Here is a 20,024-nt window from a genome sequence, read left to right on the forward strand (position 1 = left end):
AAAGGTTTGATTTGATGAGAGTTCAGCTAGTGAAGACCAATCAGCCTACTTTTAACAAACCACTCCCACAAATCAGATCAACACAAATAAGCAAGGAGTTGCAATAGAAACGGGACAGGGATGGTGGGAGTCAGCAAAATTCCTTATGGTACTATTTGATGCTGAAACGAGATTGGATAATGCTTGGAGAAATGATTATAGGAATCAATTTTACAATAGTAATAAAACCGGATGAGAATCAGACTTTCCAGAAGGCAAACCGTGGATACCCAGAACGTAAATAGTCAAGTGGATATTGAATTCCTGGATGGATGTGAATACCCAGCGGACCAATTTCCATTAAAAGCATCCGGTTATTTAATATTTACGTCTTCAGATGCCTGAGCTCCGCTGGGACATTCCAGCATCGCCTGGTGTTGCCTTGTGCTGCACATGCTCTCTTTCGCCAAAATCACTAGGAGTAGTTTGCTGCAGGTGACACCCACTGCAGGTGAAGGACGCTCTTAACGCTCCTGGGCACCACCTCGAACCCGCGAGAAGTCTTTGCGAGGGACCAAAGACCAGCAACATTTTTTCCCTTGAAGTCTGGGGGGATCCCGTTTGCTCAGGTCTGCTCCGGTCCCACGCCCAGCTTCGGAGACTGGGAAGGCTTTCCACCTGCCTCTCCATGCGGAGCAAGCAAAGCTCTTGGGAGGAAAGTGATTCAGTCCATTTGATCCATAAATAAACACGCTTATAGAAGCCTCTTGACGTCACAAACTCCGGCCGAGGGAGTTTGCTTGGAAAGGGAAAGCTGCGGCATTCCTCTCCGAAGGCGGCAGGGGAGGGAAGCAGAGCGAGCGGTCGGACTCCGCATGGATTCCAGATTGCAGAGGAAGCGGTGGAGCGCCAAGGACCCAGGAGCGTGGCCTGAGCAGAAACTGGCTTAGTCGGGGTCCCGGCTGCAGAGGAAGAAAGGCAGAGAGTAAGTGAGCTTTCCCTCTCTAAATCACTGCAAGACCATGAACACAGACTTAAAATTTGGAGAGGGAGGTTGCATTTCTGTGAAGTGCTGTCCGCAGAAGCAAGGCGACTATGGGGTTACTTTTAGGTAGGTGGGGGGAGGTGGGTATAAAGGAGAGGGAGGAAAGCCAACGGCCTGGTTCCACAACACGCTTTGCGGGGACAGGTAAAGGTCTTGTATGTTCCAGCATCACATATCTAAGGCTCGGCTCAGCTTCATATTTTGATGAAGATGGTTCAGTACCCAGGATGAGTTGCGGGAATGCAGTCATTGGGTAAAGGTGGAGAACAGAGGTGACAGTTCCTCTTTGACTAGTCGAGGACCCTACGATATAGGGAAAAACTTAGAGCAGGCTTGTTTGCATTCGGTCCATTCCTAAGTCCCTAACCATTTAATTCGAGCTTGCAGCCATCCTCAGTTGTGTGCCAGCGGCAACATAGTTGGAGCCTAAGTATTTCTAAAGGCTAACGTGTGTGTGTATGTGTGTGTGTGTGTGTGAGAGAGAGGGGGGGGGAGGGCTTTCAAATACCTCATGAAGTCAAAGGCAGTTTCCTTGGTAGTTTAGCTGTATTTGAAAATGTCTTGTTGCACTGCATCAGACTTCAGTGGGTGGGTGGGTGGACAAAGGTGGGGAGAGTTACCTTACTGGTTCTCTGACAGGTAGATACTTAGACTTCCTAACTAAGAGAGTCAGGATTTGCAACTTCAAGCTAATGAAGTAACACTTTCTGTTACTAGAGTTGAAGGAAGGAAAAGAAAGTGTAGGCTATCACCAAGGCATTACTTTCATCTTATTGAATTTTCATATTGGCTTTAAACCATGACTGAAATGGAAAATCACAGGAACTGAATCTATCTTTTATGGAGTGGGTTATAGTAGGCAAGAGACCTTATCATTAGGTCAACCAAAATGAATTGTTGGTCAAAGATTAAGAATCCAGATGGCTTGAGAGAGATGCCTTGATTGCACAACAGAACAGTGCCATTAAGATGGGTTAAGAAGGAAAATAGAAACCTACTGTTTGCCACAGCTTCCTCATACCACATGGCCACTTAATTCATTCATAGCCCTTTCCATTAAATTAGTGTCTTTCATGTGACCAATGAAATAAAAAAGTGAAATAACAGGGCAAGCAGTGTAGTCTGATTTCATTCCTAGAGGGGAAAAGAAAAAAATGTTTGATCATTACGTTCTGACTTGAGCTTCATTGTGTAAAAGCAGAACCACATATAGGGATAATATGATAATTGTGCTGAAGAGTAGGTCTCTAGATTAGGCATCTCTAATGGATACATCCTTTGCTTTTTTTTTTTTAACATGGAAAGCTACTGATCTTCGACTCCCTCCTTGTCCCTCCTCCCTCTCATCTCATCTGTATATCTTAGTTGCTCCACTGTCTGCTTTTGTTAAAAACCATTAGTGCATATATATATATTAAAAAGATTGCTCAATACTCAGCCCTCCAGGTATACTAAGATTATAGTTTTTGAAATCCCTAGTCGTAGGTTTTGTGCTGTCAGGGAGATTACAGGAGTGTAACCCTAAGGCTCTAGGAAGTAGGTTGGCCAAAAGTGACTGAACTGGGAAGGAGTAAAGAAATAGGAACAAAGGAATGGAATTGTTTATGTATCCCCATCCTGAAGCAAAAATATTTGCTGTCTTCATATGCAGTGATAGCTCCCATATAGAGAATTTTAAGGGGGACTCTTGTGGTAGGTACCAATCTTGACTGGTTTTAGAAAAACTGAGCAGGATTATATCTACTAGTTAGTACTTGGATGAGAGACAATTTAAAAAACTCAGGAAATAAAACAATTTCCAGAAGGTAGCAAGGGGCTGTTCACTCTGTTGTGAGAAGAAAATGGTATGGGTGTGTTGCATCATCACTAAAGACTATTAGAAATATTCACGGGCAACCAGCACTTGTGGCTGCTCAAGAGAATAGTATATATGTATAATATATACATACATACATACATACATACATACATACATACATACATACATACATGGTTTGACAATCGCAAAGTGACATGCTTCCAAGTGTCCCAATGCCCTACTGAATACTGCATGACATAAATGTTGGTTGAAGTGAGACTTTAGAACATTCCCTCACCAGCGCTCTTTCTGTGCCCTCTTTCTTCACAGGCCAGCAAATTTCAAAGAAACACTTTCAAAATGGCTTCAGCTTTTATTTATTATTTGTTGTGGAGTATGTGCTGCTGAATAGGGGAGAGTGGGACAATGCTTTATCAAGAGAACCACTTTGTTGCAAAAGAAATGGCTGCTGGAATTCTTTTCTATACTGATGTTAGATGATGCTTGGAATGCTGCTTTTGTTGACTAGCATGATGGGCTAATGTTTTAGCAGATGTGTTCCAAGGCTAATATGCCCCCAGCTCTTCTTTAAAAGGAAATATGACTGTTTGTGTCCTTGTGAGTAACTTTTTATGCTGCAGTCTGAAAATTTTACCTAACACCCAATATCTGGATTTGCAGACAAATAACACAACAATTGTTCAGTACTGATTTCTGAGTGGAGTTTATTTCCAGTAAGTATACGGCAATTTTTCCTAGAAGAACTGCTTATAATGGACAAATTGAGTCAGGCTGGCAGGACCTCAAAGAAAAATCGTTCCAAATTGGCCCATAGTATTGTTTGCTGTCAAGTGTATTTTACATAATTAAAAAAAACTTGCAGAGCTAGCTGATATTTATTCTATTTTTGGTCTCATCTCAGTACCACCAAGATAACTACATAGTATTATCATTATATCACTGGTGTGGTTGTTGAGCAGAAAAAATTTCAGTGAATGCTAGATTGTACCTGATATCATACTGGGTAGCAGATATAATAGATAAAAGCAGAGACATAGGGATATATTTTTTCAAAGACTTTTATTTCCCTTAGCGTTGTGTTAACACCTGATCTTACCCATCCAATATCAATTTATATGTATTCTGCTTTATAATAGCCAAGGTTTTTTTTTGGCAGAATATTTATTTATTCTCTAACAATTTTGTTAGATTCTCATCTTGCAATATTGCTCTCAGACACAACTACTGATCATTTTTTAAGATGAATGCATTAAAAGGAATTGATGCAGCGCACTAAAAGATTTTTTGGGCTGCTGCTTTGTGAAGGTCATTTGACTCATTATAAAATGAAAAACAGGCCCCAATTGGCAAAATGGAGCTTTGAGGCAAAAAGATACTAGAGTTTTTCAGTATATGATGGCCTTTTGGTTTATACATGATGCGTAGCTATAGTTTTTTTTTTAACTGTAGTATAAGCAATAAATCATAGAGACTGAGTTCATATAGCATGTGCCACCAGAAACAAGCCATATGATGACTGGCTATAAATGTGAATTCAGCCTTAGTGATTCAGGCATGCATCCCACTTGCCTAAAATATTTCAAAGGTCTCAATATCTTCAGTAACTGTGGAAGGAATTTACTAGAGACTTATATTTCTGTAATATTTACATGCATATTCAGATTACGCATAAGATGATGTGTTAATACAATTCAGAGATCTCTTGTTTCCATCATATTTCTAAGAAAACTCAATAAGGGTATTTTTCCAGAGAAAATAAGGTCAACAACCTTCTCTAACTCTTGTCCCTTGGCTTTTGGAAAAGAAAATCATTTCCCAGTTCCATTCAGGCAATTCTGAAAAAAAAAACACCTCATGACCATTAGCCATCCATTTGTTAGACATAAGGGGCATTGGTTTCCTCAGGGGGCATCAACTCCAGTTTTAAAGCATAAGGAATCCAACATTGCAGCTCATGATTTGTAGGAATAAACACATTCTCTTGTAACCTTTTGAACAGTGTCTTAAAGTCATAACAATATATTCAAAAATCCAGTACAATGGTACTAAATGGAGAATGATATAAGCTACTTCTCTACTGTTTGTGGTTGAAACCCATTCAAATGGATTTGCTTCACCTCAACAGAAAACACATGATGCGTTAGATGCATTATGATTTAATATAGCTTAAGACCACAAACTGTGGAACATCTGCTGACAAGCTACACAACAACTATTGGATATATTAGATGCAGAAATGTGATGCAATGTGGAAAACATGTGGTACAAAGAGCCATTGGGCCCAGAACCTATTTTTCCCAGATAGTTTTCATTGCAATTGTAGCATGTTATCAATTATACTGTACTGTATAAAATATTGAACTGAGACTGATGTTCAAGTCTCTGTCCATCTTGCTGGATGATTTTATGCTGAGAAATAATGACTGGCCCTATTTACACCATGGAATTGTTGTGCTCCCAAAGGAAAAGCAACATAATGTAATAATGGGAAATAATAAAACACATAGTTACTTTCTGAATACTCTTTTGTAGATTAAGGAAGAACTGAAATCAACACTACCTAGTTTATGAATGGAAACAGCAGGGAAATCTTAAGGTAACCACTACAAATACCGGTACATGATAGTTGAGAGTAATCATTGGAGTTGTGCAAAGCTTTGAACTTGATTGGGAAAAATGCTGTGGAATGTGGAAATGTGAATACAGAACCTTTCTGTGACTTACTACCCAGTTGCATCTAGATTTAGAATCACATTGCTACTTTAGGGAGATGTTTGCTACAGTCATGCAATCTTGGAAACAATTGTAGCTGCTTTAATGAGCTGCAGGACAGATTCATGTTCCCACACATTCTAAGGCACCTTCCCCAAACTATATACCTCTAGTGGTTATGAAATTTTGCAAATTTGGGTTTTGAATCTATCATTTTTCTAATTTGCAAAGAAAAGATGATATATACTGTGTTTGGAATATTTTTGGACCAGTGCAATAAAAATAATTTGAGTCAAAAAAATGAAATTGTTGACATTGAGTTGCTTAGACTAAGTATGTGGAATAATTTAATTGTCTCTTCTTGGATCAGGAGTTTCCTTTGACACAAACATGAAGACATATTTCAAAGATGATGTGTTAAATGGGAAGAATATTTGGGTAATCTTTACTGAGAGCACAGGGCTGATTTGTTTGCAGGGCAACTTTTTCTTAAACATTAGATTACTCTTGGAGTTTTCAAATAACACCCTTTTATTTCGCTAGATGCTGTAGAACCAGTGTAATCATTTAATTAGCTATGACTAAATTTGTGCTTGGTAGGACTATATCTACACACCAATTTAGTTGAATTATTTACGGAATATCAATCTATAACTCTTGCAATTTGGGGTTAATGATTTCCCCCCCCAATAGGAATAGATCCATAATGTAAATGTAGAAGCATAGTAGAGTCTTTCTAATTACCCCACTTAGTATGTAAGTAGTGAGTGAAATCCCATTGGATTTATTTAGTCTCATATAGACAACTTCCAAAAGTCACAATTCTGTGAGCTATTGACCATGATTAATAGAATTCCTCCAGGAGCATCCAGAAAATTCCAGAAGTACAGAAAGTCATTTTAGGGCAGTTACATGTTCTGGCTGTTGAGACATATTCTAGAACAAAGAATAAGATGAGATGAGTAGGAAATGTATTTCTCAATTATTTTATTACTATAACTTCTTAGTTACTATAAGAAAAATCTATAAAGTATTCCTGCTGATAAAAAAATAGAGAATTTGGGAACATTTTGTTCTGATCTCATTAGGTCATCTCTCCATATTATTAACTCAAATTTTAATAATGTGGAGAGATGACTTAATAAGATTAGAACAAAATGTTCCCAAAGTCTTTAATCAGTAGGAATACTTTGTAGATTTTTCTTATATTTTCCTTGTATGTCTAAAATCACTACTTCTTCCCAATTTTTCATTTTCCCAACTCTCTTCCTTAATATAAACACCTTTGACATTCCTGGTAGATGTCCATCTTTTTCTAGAATCTTAATGAATATGAATTCATTGCATTTTTTCTTCATTATAAGTACTTTTTAAAATATAAATACTGAAGAGCCTTGAAAGGCTAACATTTTATATGGGGTTTATGGATTGTTTCTCATTATGCTAGGCTCAGACAAAATATTAAACTATAAACCATAGTTGCACATGATATGCAAAATATAAATGGCTGAATGAAACATTGCACTTCAAAACAAATTAAATCACATTAAGGTTCAATATAATACATGAATTTATGTGAATGTGATAAACAATATGTTGGTGGATCAGTTCATTGATGCAATGTCATCTGATTTAAATTACTACTATTGTACAAGCTATAACCAATAGGTAATTGGTTTTTTTTTTACTTTTTACATTTCTTTTCTTTTCAATTTCATTTTTCTAGTTATTTTATTTTCATGTTTAAGCTGCCCCTCCCAAATGACTGTGGATAGCTACACTAATATCAACATTACAAACACCCACCCCCTAACACCTGAACTCTCTTCAGAGTCTTCACAAAAATAATTTTCTGCCCATTCATAAACTGTAACAAGGAGGAAATAAGACTGAAATCCAATTGCAGTTTGCTCCATAACAGAGACCCGACAAAAGGAAAAGCAGCATGCATTGTCAATATACATGATGGGACCTGTTGAAAAGCATTGTTCAAGGCCTGACTGGTCACTGTACAGGCGTAGCCATTCTAATAACCAAAGGGTGTATTTTGGATTTGGTTTGGGAAATGAAGAGCACCCAGTTGAACTGTTGCAACATGGGGTTGATGTGGCATACTTGAGAAGTGCCTTTTGCCACTTATGTTATAAAATGCTGGATTAGCTGCAATTTCTGGGCCACCTTCAAGGATTGCCTGAAGAATGCCCTACAGTAATCTATTCTTTAGGTGACCATTGTGTATGATAATCCAACCTTGAATTTAGGTGTAGTTTGATATTATGAGTGTACTGACTGTCTATGGAGATTTTCAGTCATCCAGGTCATGGTTGTCCCAAAGGTGCTTTTTCAAAAGGCAAGTGGACTTTCTGATCAACGTACTATACGTGTACTGATTTACTACCATGTTTCCCTGAAAATAAGACCTCCCTGGATAATAAGCCCAAGCAGGCTTTTGAGCACATGTGCAAAAAATAAGCCTTCCCCCGAAAATAAGCCCTTCCCAAAAATATTGCAACACAGCAGGAACCATGAGGTGACAACGCTCGCTGCCTCCCACACCTCAAAAATAAAAAGACCTCCCCAAAAATAAGGCCAAGTGCTTATTTCAGGGATCAAAAGAAAATAAGACCCTGTCTTATTTTCAGCGAAACATGGTATTCCACCTCCCTAAATGCATTTATCTGGGTTGCGTTACATAGTACACTTCACACAAAGTGGGATTTGGTTTTGTATTAATGCAATTTGTAAACCTTTGTTGTGAATCAGGTTTGTGGTTTAGGATTATATGAAGCTAATATAGCTTCAATAAACCTTTGTTTAAAAGAATCCTTAGATAAATGCTCCATATGAATAAGCCATACCTGTTACATGTTGCATTCATTTGATGGAAAAATTATAGTTCCATGAAAGTTTACACCGTAATAAATGTGATAGTTTTCAAGGTGCTATTTGACTCTAGTGTTTTGCTACAGCTATCATTGCTGCTCAGCTCAAAACTCTTGTTAGGAAATTTACCATCCTTGCAGGTTGCCCGTAATGGAAGAGATGGAAAGAAGATTCAGAGGAAGAGAAATATCTATCCTTCAAAACACATGCTCTATACTTATTTTCTCAAAAAGAATTTAAGAAGACCCTACTACATGCCCGCCCCCGCAACCAAAAAGGCTGGGCCAGAAAATATTGGTCTATACATGCACACATACACAGGAGTGGGCGGAGGTCGAGGGGGTGGAGAGTGAAATCTAGTCTGTTCAGGTTTAGACAAAATGTAAGAAGCTATTTGAAAGTCACAGTATCAATAAATTCAAGATAAATATACTAATAATTGACATATATTTTGTTTTACAATAAGGATAGCAATACCAAAAACCAATAACTAGAACTGAATAAAACTAAATCTTATCTGTTCCACAGCTTTTAATAATTTAGGGAAGGACAGAGAGAACAGAATTAATTGATACCAGTGATGACGCTTTAAAGTCTTGTAAGAGAAAAAAAAAAGCTCTTAACTGTGTTAACTACAGTATTGAGGCTTTCTCCTTTGCAGATGTGGGAAGAGGTTATATTTTAGAAGGCCTTTGTGGACAGAAACTTCCCTCTGCCTGAAATATTCTACTCCTGCAAAGTTCTCGTAGGGTGATTGTGACTACAACAGATTTCCTCTAAAAGGAGAAATCTTGAATAAGCAGACAGTTGGAGAATTTTTTTGCATTTGGAAATATATGAGTGTTAAATAAACGTCTCCAATGTATACTGACCTTCACAAAGATTTACGAAATACTTCCATACTAGGAAGCACTTCCTTCCAAAGAAATTACAGGGATCTGCCTAAGTCATTTTTAGGAATCAATCAAAGCTAACTTTCAAGGATTCTTACCTTGCCACACAATTAACATTCTTCTCTTGTTATCAACCATGTGTTCATTTGTTTTCCTTTGTCACTTTCTAGAATATCAACAATTACTGTTATTTCAGATACTTTTATTTTTGTGACCTGAGCCTTTTCGATATTCCTCCCTGTCCCCCAACATATTCTATTGATAACATAGAATAAGACTGTCAGGCCTGTAGTTATGTTCTTTTTAGGATCTTTGGCCTGCCACACTTTCTTATAATTTTCTATGCTGTTTCAATAGTGTAGTAGTTGGGAGGGGGGAATAGAAAGGAGTAGGATTGTAGAATGGATTGTTGACATTCTTTTGTAGAAGCCAAGGTCATCTTTTGTCTCTGCATATCGACACCTGGCCGGAAGAAGATGGGTGTACATGCCAGCGTGGAAGATGATGATTGGAACATGTGATGGATTTGTGGGTGTGGGGAGAGATCATGAACTTTCAACTGGGTGAACTTACAGGATGTAATCCAGAGTTGGAATTTTCCATAGCCGTGCTAAATTGCCTGCAGAATAAATTGGACCTTAAAGGATGTTTTGCCTTGGACAATGATTTATTTCTGCATGGTATTTAGAACCCTAACATTATTCCAACTCTCTCTCTCAAAATAATTCACTAGCACCCCCCCCCCCCTCGCAGGGGGGGGGGGCTGGTGATGGGGGTCTCGGCATTCCCAACGCTGACCGGGACAGCGTAAATATCAGCGAAGAATAAATGATAAGCTTTTGGTGATAAGAAGCTGAGTGCGGAACTTCAAAGGCAATGGAATGCTGCTTCCAGTTTAATTGCATCAGGAGGAATGCAGGAGGAGACACGACAAGACGAAGGAAGGTCGCAGAAATATTTCTTCAGCAAATTGTGAGTGCATGCTCCCCCTCCTTCCCCCCAGCTTGGAAACAAGGCTTGGGGAAAAAAAAACCCTAGAACAGAGGTTTGGGCTCCTTCCAGACGGCAATAAATGAAATGGCTTGTCACCCTGCAACTAGCTGGGAGAAGGATTCCCTTTCAAAATGGGAATTTCAAAGGAGGCAGGAAGAAGGAATTTTTCCAGCATCTGTCACTTGCAAGCCACCACAAATGGGGCTGCAACCAGTAAATGAAGCAAATTGGGCAGTAAATTGGGCTTTCCTCCCAGGACTTGGATGAAAGAGATGCTACTTACCAACTCCTTTGCCATCAGCATGGGGAAATGCTCCAAGCCAGCAGAGGGCACCTACTTGGCCCATAACTCATCCAAGCCAGCAAAGGGCACCTACTTGGCCCATAACTCCTCCAAGCCAGCAGGAGGGTCCTTGGCACCTAAAACCCCTTAGCCAGCCATCATTGGTTGAGCTGCAACCTGTGAAGCAGGCAACCCCGGGATGGGTCTTAACCCCAGGTCATGGATGGGAGGGATGTCAGTGGGCACCTGCCCTCCCTCAGCAGATGGCACCATGGCAGAAACCTGGGCAGTGGCCAACCGAGGGATTGACCTCCCCACCGGTTCCAGTCTCCCCTGCAAGGCCCAAAAAGGTTCTTACCAGACCTTCCTACAGAGAAGAAATCTCCATGGAAGAAGGGATTACCAAATAGAGGCCTGCATTGTGGATGGCGGGAAAATGTGCGCCTGCAAGGCCCCAAGTGGTTCTTACCCCACCTTCCTACAGAATAGCAATCACCAACATGGAAGAAGGGATTACCAAAGCCAGGCCTGCAAGATGGGAAGCGGAACAAGGTGCATCTGCAATGCCCCAAAAGGTTCTTACTCCTCCTTCCTACAGAGAAGCAATCTCCACCATGGAAGAAGGGTTTACCAAGGGGGCATCTGCAAGTTGGAGAGCAAGGCAGTATGATGAAATGGTTCCTGAGTTTAGAGATGTAACTAGGTTCCATTCCTCGTGGGGCCCAATTAAATGCCACCATTGTTGTCAACTTGGCCACAGAGCGTCAGAGTGCTTGGCTCCAGCCCCAATGCCACAAACGTGCGCACCAACCACCACGGCGGTAAAGAGAGGGTCCCAGATGCCACCACAGAAGAGTCATCTGGGCCAACAACCTCTGGAAGAGGATCCCCAACTTAAGGTGAGGAAGTGTCCTACCAAGGGGGAGGCCTCGGAAGAGGAAAAGGGCAGACATTCTCCGGAGGAGGATCCCCAACTTAAGGTGACAAAGAGTCCAACTAAGGGGGAGGCCTCGGAGGGGGAAAAGCCTAAACGACCTCTGGAAGAGGATCCCCAACTTATGGTGACGAAGAGTCCTACCAAGGGGGAGGCCTCGGAGGAGGGAATTGCCGAAGAACAAATGTGTGTACCAGTCGCCATGGTGGTAAAGAGAGGCCCCCAGATGCCAGCACAGAAAAGTCATCTGGGCAAACGACCTCTGGAAGAGGATCCCCAGCTTAAGGTGACAAAGAGTCCTACCAAGGGGGAGGCCTCGGAGGAGGGAATTGCTGAAGAACAAACGTGTGTACCAATTGCCACGGTGGTTAAGAGAGGGCCCCAGATGCCCGCACAGAAAAGTCATCTGGGCCAACAGACTCTGGAAGAGGATCTCCAACTTAAAGTGACAAAGTGTCCTACCAAGGGGGAGGCCTCGGAAGAGGAAAAGGGCAAACAATCTCCAGAGGAGGATCCCCAACTGAAGGTGACAAAGAGTCCAACTAAGGGAGAGGCCTCGGAGGGGGAAATGCCCAACCGACCTCTGGAAGAGGACCCCCAACTTTAGGTGACGAAGAGTCCTACCAAGGGGGAGGCCTCGGAGGAGGAACAAGGCCAGCCGTGGATGATTGGATCCAAGAGCCCAGAACCTACAGCACCTGCAGCAGAGAGCCCGAAACGGCCATGGGAAGAGGTCGCAATGGACTTCATCATGGAACTCCCAGACAGCAGTGGGCATAAAGTAATTTGGACTGTTATTGATTTGTTTTCTAAGCAGGCACACTTCATTGCTTGCTCAGGATTGCCATCCGCAAACAAATTAGCGAAAATGTTTGTGAAACACATTTATCGCCTGCACGGAGTACCCAAGAGGATCATTTCAGACCGCGGAGTCCAGTTCACAACCAAGTTCTGGAGAGAGGTCCTGAGATCCATTGGGTCCACACAAGAACTGAGCTCAGAGGTTCATTCCAGCATGAACGGCGCAGCAGAGGGAGCCAAGGCAGTGGTGGAACAATACATCAGGTGTTTTGTGGACTATCAGCACGACAACTGGTCGGACTTGCTACCCTTCGCCGAAGTGGCGTACAACGATGCGGTCCACAGCAGCAGAGGATTAGTGGGTTTCCAGATTACCAGTGGCATGGAAGTTGTTGCCATGCCTGAGTTGCCTAGAGAATCTCCTTCTTTCATGTCTTTGAGTGAATGGATGGACATGCTAAAGAAAGGATGGGAGAATACGAAGAAGGCTCTAGCAGTTGCGGCAGAAGCCTACCAGAAGCAAGATGATCAACGTCGCTCACTCCTAAACCCCTACCGTGTGGGGGACAATGTTTTTGTATCTACCAAATACATAAGATTAGAAATGCTTAGCAAGGAATTGGGTCAAAAATTTCTAGGCCCATTCCCAATAGTGAAGATAGTTAACTCAGTTACAGTTCAACTCAGTCTACCCAGAAGTCTAGGGGAAATTGACCCAGAATTTCATTGTAGCTTGTTGAAACCAGTAATTGGGTCTAACAGAAGAGCATCCACCCAAGCTCAATCTCCTCCTTTAGTGATGGAAGGGGAAACACAATCTGAGTTGGAAAAAATTGTAGATTTCAGGCTGAATAGGGGTTGCTTACAGTACTTAGTGCATTGGAAGGGTTACCCTTGGTCTGAAGCTAATTGGGTAAACAGTGGGAACCTAAAAGTGGAGAAGTTAGTAAAGCAATTCAATGGGAAGTTTCCCGAGAAGTCAAGGGGTTCCCCTGGGTGGAGAAGAGGTGGTTAATTTTGTTATATTAACTTTTATGTTATTCTCTTTGCAGGAAACATTTTTCTTTTGAGGAGAGGCCGCCTGTCAGGCCTGTAGTTATGTTCTTTTTAGGATCTTTGGCCTGCCACACTTTCTTATAATTTTCTATGCTGTTTCAATAGTATAGTAGTTGGGAGGGGGGAATAGAAAGGAGTAGGATTGTAGAATGGATTGTTGACATTCTTTTGTAGAAGCCAAGGTCATCTTTTGTCTCTGCATATCGACACCTGGCCGGAAGAAGATGGGTGTACATGCCAGCGTGGAAGATGATGATTGGAACATGTGATGGATTTGTGGGTGTGGGGAGAGATCATGAACTTTCAACTGGGTGAACTTACAGGATGTAATCCAGAGTTGGAATTTTCCATAGCCGTGCTAAATTGCCTGCGGAATAAATTGGACCTTAAAGGATGTTTTGCCTTGGACAATGATTTATTTCTGCATGGTATTTAGAACCCTAACAAAGACTCTGTTTGCTGCTTATCTTTTATATTTTGTTTTTAAGATTGTAAAAATTGTGAGATTTGGATGGATTTCTATCACTAGTGTGGGAGCTGCCAAAATTTTTTATATATCCCCTTACCTTTCCCCATAAATGTTTAAAAACCAATAAAATTCTTTTTAAAAAACCATTCTTCTCTTGTTAATTTTGGCCAGCAGCATTCTTCAATTAAGCTTTAATTGCTTTTCCAATTTGGGGAACCCTTGGACATTTACTAATAAGATATTAACAATTCTTTGACATATATGCTTGTGAGTGATTAAATCAGGCAACATTAAAAAGAGGGAAAGAGAACAGACAGCATCAGGATGGTACTGCTTGCTGTCCCCGTACATTTTTCAGGAGGTTGTGACGATGGCTCAGTATGAGTCAGCATACATCAGTAACAGGCAGCCTCCCCAGATGTAGCACAGTGGTACCAATAAAAGACTCTCCAGTGAAAAAATAAACAGAGATGGGAGCATCATGGTATGGGAATGATTAATTTGTGTCATTCTATAGCAGGGACTCCTCAGTGAGTTGTCCAAATGTACTTGTATACACCAAACCAGCTTTTCCCAATCTAATCTACTTTGGATGCAATGAAAGAATGATAGGATTTGAAATCAAATATTTCTAGACGGCATCAAGTTAGGGAAAACTATATTAATAATGATATTAAACTCTTGTGTAGTGGAATTCCTCTGGGCTGAAATGTTTTAAAGGAGTTGTCAATACTTGGAGCAGAGTGTAGCAACAGTGACGTTAGTAAATGTTTGTGCAAGGCATCACATTATACTTATTTTGCAACTGGTTGTTTGCCCATTTGTTGGTGAGTGGAACTGAAGAGTTATATAATAATAATTGTATCATGCTGGTTTGGTTTCTTAAATTCCAATTCTACATCAAGTATAGCAAGAATAACACATACTAAAAAGCATATACATTTTTATCTCCTAAAATATACCACTATTATAAAATGTCAGTAAAGTTTTATAGTTTGTTTTAGCTTCCTTTAAAACTCCTTCCTTAATGGAGTTGGTGTTTTAAGCACAGGCTACATAGGAAGGGATACATACACAACTATTCTCTTATTATCTATACTATTATATAACGTCAAATATTTTCAATAAGTTTTTCCTTTGCACTTTAAGCTATTGAGTATTTCTGCACTGTTAATTTATAGCATCATTCAACCAGTTAGTGTAAGATTTTTCACATGTTCTGAAGAAAACTTTGGTTAAGGGTGAGTGGTGATCTTACCACTAGGGAAAATAGAGGTACAGAACCCTGTGTGTTTGATGAGTGTTAGATATTAGCATATATCGTAGTAAGTCTCCCCTCTGGTCCGCTGCTACAGCGGGAAACAGGTATCGTTCTGATTGGTCGAGGGGCGTACCCGATCCCTATAAAAGGGGAACCCTCCGACCACAGAGCAAGCTGGATCATTACTACTACTAATAAAGAGCTGTTAAGTCACTACGTGTCCGCAGTCTGTCTCTCGTTGCCCAGATCCAACATTGGCGACGAAGGTGGGATTGAGAGGCAGAGAGGACGAAGAACGCTACCTCCAGAATCTCCGGATTTGATCCAGCCCAGGAATTCGGCAGAAATTCCGGCAGCCATCTCAGATCACCGCAGCGCGGCAAATTCAAACAGAGAAAATGGCGATGCATGCTCCCCCCGCTTCTTTCGACCCAGCAAACGACGAATGGGAAGCCTTCATGATTCGCTTCGAGTGTTTCCTTGAAGCGAACGAATACACGGGGATCACCGACGCAAGGAAGAAAAACATCTTCCTCGGCTACTGTGGAAAGGAAGTCTTCAATACGGCCAGAGACCTCACCACGCCTACTCCAATACAGGCAGTATCGTGGACGGCGTTGCAACAGGCCCTGCAAACTCATTACGCGCCAAAACCTTCCCGCCATGTCTGCCGCAAGGAATTCAACATGAGGAACCAGAAGGCGGGAGAATCCATCAATCAATACGTTGCAGCCCTACGAAAGGCAGCAACTCACTGCGAGTACAGGGATCTGGACGAGCACATTTTAGCGCAGCTCATCTGTGGGTTAAGAGACATTTCTCTACAAAAGAAGCTGTTGGCAAACCCGAATTTAACCCTACAGATAGCGCTGAACGAAGCAAGAGCGTCAGAGTCAGCAGAGAACTCATCGGTGACCATACAACGAGGGGCCAACGTAAACCAGCCAGCACCGAGGCAAACCAGAGTATACTACGAGGACACAAGCCCCGACTACGAGAATTCCGAGTTCGAGGACAGTCACATGATGCGGAGCAGTCACATGAGGCCTGGGGGGAGACCCGGATCCCGCTTGCCGCCCTGCGCAAGTTGCGGAGGGAATCACCCCAGGTCTACTTGTAGGTTCAGGAACGTTGTTTGTTCGCACTGCAACAAACTGGGGCACATCGCACGAGTGTGCTGGAGCGGAGTCCCTGCCACATGGCAGCCGCCTATGTACCGCCAACAGAAGCCCAACCCAGGGGCTTGGCGAAATCAGAAAGGGCGCCCAGAGAGAAATCCACAAGTGTATACCCAGAGAGAAAATTCCCAAAGAGCTGAGCGAGCGTATCCCCAGAGATATTACTCACAAGGAGCTGAGCGAGCGTATCCCCAGAGAGAATACACACAAAGAGCTGAAAGAGCGTTCTATCAAGACGCTCAACGAGAGTATTTTCAGGATGTAGACGATGAGATAGAATTGACCCAGAGAGAGGAGTTACGAACGTATCTCACCACAATACATCAGGTCCGCCCTAAGCGACCAAAAAGGCTGAGAGTCACAGTCCTCTTGGAGGGCTCACCCTGCGAGCTAGAAGTTGACACTGGATCAACTCTGACGATTATTTCATGGGCATCCATGAAACAGGCTATCCCTAGCCTCAGAAAGAGCCAACTACGCGCTCCAGACGTCCTGCTACGAGACTACCAGGGGAACCAAGTCCCCATCGTGGGCCAAGGCACATTCCAAATCCGATTCAAGGACATCGAAGCCCAGCTGCCCGTGACTATCGCCAGCGCGCCATTGCAGAACCTTCTGGGGCTCGATTGGTTTGAAGCCCTGGGGTTAGAAGTCACCGGAATCAACGCCGTGAGAAACAGCAGCGCTGAACAGATTTTTAAGGAGTTCGAGGACGTGTTCAGCCCCGGTCTTGGTAAGTATGTGGGTAAACCAATATCATTCAATTTAGACCCCAAAGTGGCGCCAATCCGACTTAAACCAAGACGAGTGCCTTTTGCACTCCGCCCCAAAATAGATAAGGAAATAGATAAGTTAGTGGAGCAAGGAATCCTTGAGCCGGTGGATCACGCGCGTTGGGAAACACCCATTGTGACCCCAGTCAAACCAGACGGATCAGTCCGCATCTGCGAGGACTATAAATGCACAATTAATGTCGCGCTACAACAGAGCGCATATCCTGTGCCTGTAGTACAGCACTTATTGCACTCGTTGGGGCCAGGAAAGGTATTTGCTAAGTTAGACATGGCACAAGCTTACCAGCAACTGCCAGTGGATAGCGCCACAGCGGAGGCCCAAACTATAGTGACGCATAGAGGAGCATTCAAATGCAACCGGCTACAATTCGGCGTGAGCATTGCCCCAGGATTGTTCCAGAGCGTCATGGAACGACTTTTGCAAGGGATACCGGGAGTCGTCCCCTATTTTGACGACATCTTGGTGTCCGCTGCAAACGAGGAGCAATTAAATAAAAGAGTCAGAACTGTTTTGGCCAGAATCAGAGAAAAGGGTCTCCGCCTTAAAAAGGAAAAATGCCAAATTAACATGCCTAGCGTAGAATTCCTGGGTTATAGAATCGATGGTCAGGGAATACACCCCACTTCAAAGAAAATTAAGGCGATCCAGGACGCCCCCACACCACGAAATCAGACCGAGTTGCAGGCCTTCCTCGGATTACTTAACTTCTACAGCGTTTTTCTGAGGCAGAAGGCGACCGTTGCTGAGCCACTACACCGTCTACTCCAGAGGAACGCACCATGGAAATGGGGACGATCCGAAGCTGCAGCTTTCGCCGGGGTAAAGCGCCTGCTCACCACTGACTCACTACTTGTTCAATACAGCCAGACCCTACCGCTGGTATTGACCTGCGACGCATCACCTTTCGGAGTTGGAGCAGTCCTCAGCCACAGGATGCCCGACGGAAAAGAAGCACCCATCGCCTTCTACTCCAGAACTCTTTCATCGGCCGAAAGGAATTACAGCCAAATGGACAGGGAAGCGCTGGCTGCTGTAGCTGGAGTAAAGCGTTTCCACGAATACCTCTACGGCCACGATTTTGAACTAATTACAGATCACAAACCGTTGTTGGGACTTTTGGCGGGAAACCGCCCCACCCCGGTCTCCCTTTCTCCACGCATGACCAGGTGGACTGTTTTCCTGGCTGCGTATTCATACAAATTGATTCATCGACCGGGCTCCACTCTCGGACACGCAGATGCACTCAGCCGTTGCCCATTACCTGACATTCTGCCAGACCCCACTCCAGAAGTACCGGTATTGCTCATTGACTGTTTGGACTCTGGACCGGTTTCTTCATACGACGTTGCAAGATTCTCCTCTAAAGACAATGTAATAAAGCAAGTTCAAACTTGGGTTTGGAGGGGGTGGCCGAAAGGAAACGTGGGCCCGGAATTCAAAATGTTTTGGTCAAAACGGGACGAACTCTCAGTGTTACAAGGTTGTTTATTGTGGGGGGATCGAGTTGTTATTCCGTATGTTTTACGTAGGAATGTATTAGAGGCTTTACATGTGGGTCATCCGGGGATTGTTAGAATGAAGGCGTTAGCAAGAAGTTACGTTTGGTGGCCAAACATGGACAAAGAAATAGAAGAGTGGGTGGCCACTTGCGACCCATGCCAGGAATCGAGACCAGCACCCCTGGAAGCGCCCGCCACAGAATGGGAGAAACCTAAAGCACCCTGGTCGTGAATACACATCGACTTCGCAGGGCCATTCCAAGGTCAGACTTTCCTTATAGTTGTGGATGCATACTCAAAATGGCTAGATGTAGTCCTAATGACTTCAACCACGGCAGAGGCAGTCATTAAGGTTCTACGGCGACTTTTCGCCACTCATGGCCTGCCCGACCTCCTAGTCTCCGATAACGGGCCCCAATTCACGGCCATGCATTTCGAAACGTTTTTAGCAGGTCAGGGAATTCGGCATGCCCTCGTCGCGCCATTCCATCCGGCATCAAACGGACAGGTGGAGAGAATGGTGCGATTCGCAAAAGAGGCCCTCGCTAGGTTGGGTCCAGGTGATTGGCAAACACGCATTGACCATTACCTCCTAATTCAGCATATTACCCCAAGCACAACGACGGGTAGGAGTCCTGCTGAACTACTTATGGGCCGCCGTCTACGGTCTCACCTGGACCGTCTTCACCCAAATTACTCTGCCACAGCTCCCCCAGACTCCACAAGTAAAATTCGGTCTTTCAGCATAGGGGATTCAGTATACGCCCACAACTATGCAGGGGGAACATTGTGGATGCCGGCAAGGGTCATTGGCATCACGGGTCCACGATCGTATTTGCTGGAACTAGAAGATGGGGGGAACTGGAAAAGGCACATCGATCAACTTCGGGGTCGCCTAGCACACTCAGACCTTCGAAACGAAGACGAGATGTCCCTGCCTACAGAAAGTCAACCACGCGAGAGCCCCATCATAGAAAACCACGACACCTGCGAACCAAGCTTGGAACAAGAAAACACGCACGAAGCAGAGCAAACCCCAGACAACGCAACCGAGCAGACTCCAGAATGCCTTAGCAACGAAGACACAAAACCTCCCGAACGTGAAACAGGAAAAGCACCTGATCCTGCAACCATTTCTAACCAGCCCGAACTACGACGCTCCTCCCGAGCAAGACAAACACCCACATACCTAAAAGACTATGTTACCTACCGCAACGTTCCATCTAGGAGGGGAAGGGTGTTAGATATTAGCATATATCGTAGTAAGTCTCCCCTCTGGTCCGCTGCTACAGCGGGAAACAGGTATCGTTCTGATTGGTCGAGGGGCGTACCCGATCCCTATAAAAGGGGAACCCTCCGACCACAGAGCAAGCTGGATCATTACTACTACTAATAAAGAGCTGTTAAGTCACTACGTGTCCGCA

General features: G+C 43.2%; 1 protein-coding gene across 1 annotated transcript in view; it reads left to right on the forward strand.

Annotated features, from left to right (window-relative positions):
- Positions 1–809: 809 nt before the first annotated feature.
- DAAM2 (dishevelled associated activator of morphogenesis 2) overlaps positions 810–20,024 on the forward strand; it is a 239,767-nt gene continuing 220,552 nt past the window's right edge. Inside the window, exon 1 of the mRNA XM_081940830.1 lies at positions 810–964. The gene's annotated coding sequence lies outside the window, so the exon portion shown is untranslated. The remainder of the gene's footprint in view (positions 965–20,024) is intronic.

Source organism: Natrix helvetica, assembly GCF_964273705.1.
Source record: "Natrix helvetica genome assembly, chromosome: 2".
NCBI lineage: Eukaryota > Metazoa > Chordata > Lepidosauria > Squamata > Natricidae > Natrix > Natrix helvetica.